Below are 6200 nucleotides of genomic sequence, written 5' to 3'. Positions count from 1 at the left end.
ACATCATGTTGTGTGAATTGTATTCTTTGTGACTACAATGGCTACTTTTGACTGTTCATTTGATACAATGTAGAACTTTCTGGGAAGAGAGTCTCAATAAGGGGTATTTGGATTAGGCGGACCTGCCAGCATGTCTGTGAGAGGCTGTCTTGGTTACATTGAATGAGACCAGAAGATGCCCCTCACCCTGGGTGGCACCATTCCCTGCGTGGGATCCTGGGCTGTGTAAAAATGGAGTGAGCAAGCTGAGCACCCGGTTGCATGACTCTGTTCTGTCTCTGTTCTTGCCTGTGGATGTGACCAGCTGCTTCCAGTTCCTGCCTTGACTTCCCTAAAACCAATTGTAACTTGGAATTGTGAGTGGATAAATCTTTCTGTAGTAAGCTTTCTTATTAAACTATCTTTGGGATACCAGTCTGCAAAATAATGACCCAGAGACTTAATAACAATTATGAAAGCTTGGCTTAGGCTTTTCCCCAACTAGGTCTTATAGCTTAATTAGCTCATTTGTTTTTAAATCTACGTTCTGCCGCGTGGCCCAGTTATATCATCTTAGTACAGCACATCCAACTTGCTCCAAGTCTTCTGGTGAAATTGCATACCTAGATTCTTCCTCCCAGTCTCTCTCTCTCTGTCTCTCTCTCTCTCTCTCTCTTTCTCTCTGCCTAGAAGTCCCGCCTATTCTCTCCTCTCTAGCTATTGGCCATTTAGCTCTTTATTAAGCCAATCTTAGACAGAAACACATCTTGACAGCGTAAACAAGTGTTCCACAACACCTTTCTCCCTAAAGTTGCTTTGTCAGGGTATTTTATCCCAGCGATGATGGTTTTTGGAGGTCTCTCTGAATTTTGCCCAAATAGTAACCTAGCAAACACCCTATTCTTAGTCAAAACTTCCTGGCTGAACTCAATGGAATCCCAGCTAAGGAGTCAGGTTAGCAAGCCAATGATATTCAAATAAATGATGGCAATTTAAGATTTAATTTTTTAATTAATAGGTCAAAAGCTGTTTATTGGAAGAGTTGGCTGAGAGTTGTGGATATTTTGGGTGTTAGTTCTTTTGACGGTGTTACTAAAGGGACCATCTAACGCACTGTGAGATTCAAGTGCAAATGTGTGTTTGCCTTGATTATTACAGATCCAAAAGATTTCTGTGTTTGCCCATTTCTCAAGTAGCTGGCTGCTTTGACTAGCAGCTACCATTTAAGGAGTAAGTATTATGCTGGTCTAGATGTCAAGTGACAGTATGTGACAGCTACCACTGAGGACAACTTGATGAAGGAACTCCACAAAGAATATTAAAGGACACCAACAAAGAATGGTGTAGTATTAGGGGTGACAACAGTTATCACTTCTAGGCTTAGACTGGGCCAAGGAGGGAAATGTTGCGGGAAGGCAGAGAGACGGAGTTGTGGCAACTGTCTGAGCTGAACTTAGTGACTGTCACGCCGCAATTCTGGGCATGCAGAGGCAGGTAAAGTCACTGAGATTCTCCTTATTTCTCCTGTGACCTCCCACTAGTGACTCTCATGAGCCAACCTAAGTCAGAGGGCAAAAGAAGCTGGCTGAGGCGACTGTGTCTCCGTCCTTGTCCACAGAGCAGGGTGGAAAAGAAAGGTTAGTAGATCCGGAAGGGCAAGTAGACACTCTCCAATTGGGTGCCCTGTCTTTCCTTGTCACTGACTTTAGAACCAGTTAGTAGGTAGGCAGCATTTTGATCCATTCTTTGATGACTCTGTGCTTTTATTGTTTAGGACACAGACTGGAGTCAGTAAGATGCTTCATTTGTTTCTTGTCCAGGTACTTTACTGCATAAATGTCTGGGACTGGAGTGTTGGCTTGATGATACTGCTCAGTTCCTTGGAACCTATTCTTGCTGTTGAAGAAGTAATTCCAGTTTGGTTTTTCCTCTTGAATTGAGAGTGCTGCCCCCTTGGGGTGAGATACAGTCATGTGCCTCACTTTGACCAATGAGATGCTGAGTCCAGTGCATGTGTCACTAGCTGCCAGGGAACTTTGTGAAAGTACTTCCCTGTGGAGGGAAGCTCTACTGAAAATTACTCTTGAGAGGCTGAGGGTCTCTTACTAGAGGCCAACCCTGGGCTACTTGGGAGGAGCCTTTCCAAGATCCCAAAGTGGCACATACCATTTCCTTGGCATGCTGGGTGTTTGGGTTATCTATTACCTCATAGAGCATTATTCCGAAGCTTAGTGCATTAAAGCAACAGACTTTAAGTAGCACAAACAATTGCAAGAGTGGCCTAGTCGAGTAGTATCTATTCAAAGGCTGCCATGGTTTGACTCCAGCAGGAAGATGCCCCTCCAAGGACAAGAGGATGTCTCACCCAGCTCACACACGTGGCTGTTGGCAAGACTTCTCATGGTTGCTGGCTGTTATCTGGAGGCTTCCGTTCCTTGCTAGCTGGGCCCTCCTGAGAGCTGTTCAGTAGGACAACCATTTTCTTCACTAGGAGTCACAGAGGAGGGAGGAAGATGGCAACTGCTGTCTTTGAGAATCTAATCAGGAGTGACTTCTTCTGTAGTGTTTGCTGTGCCTTGTGAGTCACATAAATTGCTATGGTGGGGTTGGGAGTTGTGGTCTTTAAGAAGTGACTGGGTTAACAAAAGAGAACAATACCCTCCTTGGGGGAGTGGGATGGACTTGGAGCTGTAAGAGTGGGTTTTATGACCAGGGCAGCTCCCATATTACATTTCTATCATTGCTCCTGGCCCTTTTTTACTTTCTTCATGTTTTATAGGAACTCAAGACCATGACAGATGTGACTGCTCAATCTTGGACTTCTCACCTTCCAGAACCACAGGCCTAAGAAAGCTAGCTTCCTTTAGAGGTCACTCAGGCCCAACTATCCCCCACAGAAATGGAAAACAGACTAAGACACGGAGGAAGATGTATCCTATTTTGCTTCTCTGTTCTTGTGATAAAATACTGACCAAAACCAACATGGGGAATACAAAGCCTATTTCATCTTAGAGCTTACAGGCCCTCATTATGGGAGCTAAGGCAGGAACTCAAGTCAGGAACCTGGAGCTGGGAACTGAGCAGAGACGGACCATGGAAGAAGCTGTTTCCTGGCTTGCTCAGCCTGCTTTCTCATACAATTCAGGACCCCCTGTCCCCCTGCCCAGGAGAGGCCCTGCCCACAATGGGTAGGGCCTTCCCACCTCAATCATTAATCGAGACAATGCCTCACAGGCATGCCCACAGGACCGTCTGATGGTGACAATTCCTCAACGGTGGTGGTAGCACACACCTTTAATCCCCCACTTGGGAGGCAGAGGCAGGTGGATCTCTATGAGTTCATGACCAACCTGGTCTACAGAGTGTGTCCTAGGACAGCCAGAACTGTTACATAGAGAAACCCTGTCTCTAAAAACAAAAATCCAGGTGTGGAAAAGCAGCTTCCATTTGGAAGAAGAAGAAGAAAGAGAATCTTTTCTGCATCGCTGAACTCGGAGGATGACTCAGAGGAACTATGAGCCAGCTCAGCGCTGTTTGACGCACTTAGATATGCCGCTCAGTTGAGATTCAAATCTTCTTACGTTTTCCCCAGCTTAGGCAGCAAAGTCTCACAAGAAGTCACAGTTGCTGTGGGCCTGGAAGATCATCTCTTCAGGGCGTACACTCTGCCTTTGGTGCAACCCAGATGGTGTGCAGTCCCTGATCCCGGAACTTCAGGTTCCACTGGTTCCCTTCCGGGGCGGCTGACAATTACTATCATGGGCTTGTTAGGTTCCAAACCTGGGACAAATGGCTGAGGTGCCTATTTCACATATCCCAGCAGACCTGGCCGCCAGGTTCTCCCAGCATCCCTAGGTCCCTACCTGTTATAAGGCCCTCTTGGCTGGCATACCCACCCCTACCCTGAACTCTTCAGCCCAGGGGACTGGGCTGCCCTTCCCCAGGGGCCCTTCCCTATATAATCCACCATTTTGTTGCTCAGCCTTTGCCTTCTTTCTTTGAACCTCCTGGCTGCTGCACCTGGTTCCCTCCTCCCCCTCCCCACATGGCCCAGCTCAGTCTGATCAGGTCCACTCTGGACTAATCCAGATGTCCCTGCCTCTGGCAGTGCTCTCCCACATAGCTATAGTAAACTTTCTCACTAGGAATGGTCTTGTTTTCTTTCCTTTGTATTTATTTCTTTTTTTCATTCATGGCTCTCCCTCACTTCCATCTCTTATCTCTCTTAAAATGCCCAGGCAGCCTCCTACCTAAACTCCCGGGATCGACTCTGGATTTCCCCACAACAGCCTCTCTTCCTCCTCCTCCTCCTCCTCCTCTTCCTCCTCCTCCTCCTCCTCTTCCTCCTCCTCCTCCTCCTCTTCCTCCTCCTCCTCTTCCTCTTCTTCTCTTCCTCCCTCTCTTCTCCCCTTCCTTCTCCCCATAGTTTCTCAAAAATATCAGGATGTTTTCCTAAACAAAACTTAGGAAGACTTTCCCACTTAGGAAGACTCTCTTTATTCTCTCAGGACAAAGAAAGGGCTTGAGCTGCAGTTTCTAATATGGCTCCGAGTATATTATTACCCCCAATACGGTACACTAAAACAATAGGTTAATACGAGGGTGGTGGGATCCTGGGTAATTTTTATAGTTTTTTTTTTTCAAACATTGTTGCTAGTTCATGACAAAGGACACTGCCTGCTCTGTGTGTGTCTTTTAATCAAGAAATGTGAAGTGGCTCCTTCAAGCGCTGCCCCCAGCGCTCTAACTTCTCATTAAGCCTTGTGTGGCAACATAAACCATCCCCAGTCTTCTCCAGTACTTGTAGGGATAATAGTCGCTTATTTGCAAAACTTTAATAAAGATTGCTGTCCTTGTTTTGTAATTCAAAAAATGGCAAGTCAAGTTGATTAGAACTTGCAACAAATTCCCATCTGAAAGTCTCTTTGCCCTCCCAGCACGTGCCAGTCAAGGACTCTGGATGCTTGGGTACCCAAAGTGGTCTTTCAACCTGGTAAGATATACTTTGATTAACCTTCCTTGTCCTGAATTGTTCTTGCTTGCAGCATGGCTCAGACATACTTGAAAGACTTCTAACCTTGGGCTGATAAAGGCGTTGGCCTCCAAACTCAGTGATCTGAGTCCATTCTCGGGAACCCATACCGTGGAGGAAGAGAACCAACTCCTGAGAGCTGTCTTCTGAGGATTACAACAGCAGAGTGACCCCCCCCCCCCCCCGTCATACATAAATGTGAAATGGGATCTGACCCAGGGTTAGACCTTGCTTGGCATCCCTCGCTGCCCATGGACAGATCTATGCAACGTCTGCTCTCCCCACGGTCATCTTCCCTCCGTGCATAGATGGTATCAAGAGAAAGAAAAGGAAAATTTACTCTCTCTGTGCTCTCTGTCACTGTATGTCCACCTTCCTGCTTTGTCCCCACCTTTGCCCTTCTTCTTGGCCAGAAGGAAGTCAGAATTTAACCTGGGTGCTGACAGCTGCTCAGAACACGAATTAGGTTACAGGGCAGTGTGCCAGACGCCAGGCCATTCTGTTCGGGCTCTGCTTCATAGTGTATTTGTTTACAGAGAACTGTTTTAAGGTAGACAGAGAGGAAGCTGACCGAGGATGTTTAATAGGATCTTGTAAACATTTGTATTAGCGACGATCCTTAGTGTCCTACTCACGGGCTCTATTTTGAAGAAATGGAAAGACTGAGCCAGCATGGTAGGTGAGAGTTCAGAAGTGTGTCAAGCATCACTCTTGGATGGCTTAGCATGAATTTCCAATCTCCATCCTTCCCTGCTTTCCCACATTCACAACCTTGATTTGCTGGTCATGTGACCCACCTACCTCCCTATGAAATGCATACTCCGTATCTCAGCATCCATCCATTTAACAGCCAGCCAGGCATTAAAGGTTTTGAAGTGGAAATGCTGTGCACCTGAAATCTCAGCCCTTGGGAGGAAGAGGCAGCAGGAACTTGGTTCAAGGCCAACCTGGGCTACATAGTGAGACTGCCTCGTAAATCAATCAACCAATCAATAGTAGCAAGTGTGAAGACAGAATGACCTTAAATCCCCAATGACATTAGGGAGCAACTCTAACCGCTCAAAATTACCTACAGAGTTGATGAGCTGATGACTTTGTTTGCTTTGCTTTTTCAGAACCAGGGTTTCTCTGTGTAGCTCTGGCTGTCTTGGACCTCGATCTCTGTAAACCAGGCTGACCTCAAACTCAG

The sequence above is a fragment of the Myodes glareolus genome, chromosome 8 (genome assembly GCF_982192425.1).
Source record: "Myodes glareolus chromosome 8, mMyoGla1.1, whole genome shotgun sequence".
Lineage (NCBI taxonomy): Eukaryota > Metazoa > Chordata > Mammalia > Rodentia > Cricetidae > Myodes > Myodes glareolus.
This window is presented reverse-complemented; position numbering follows the sequence as displayed.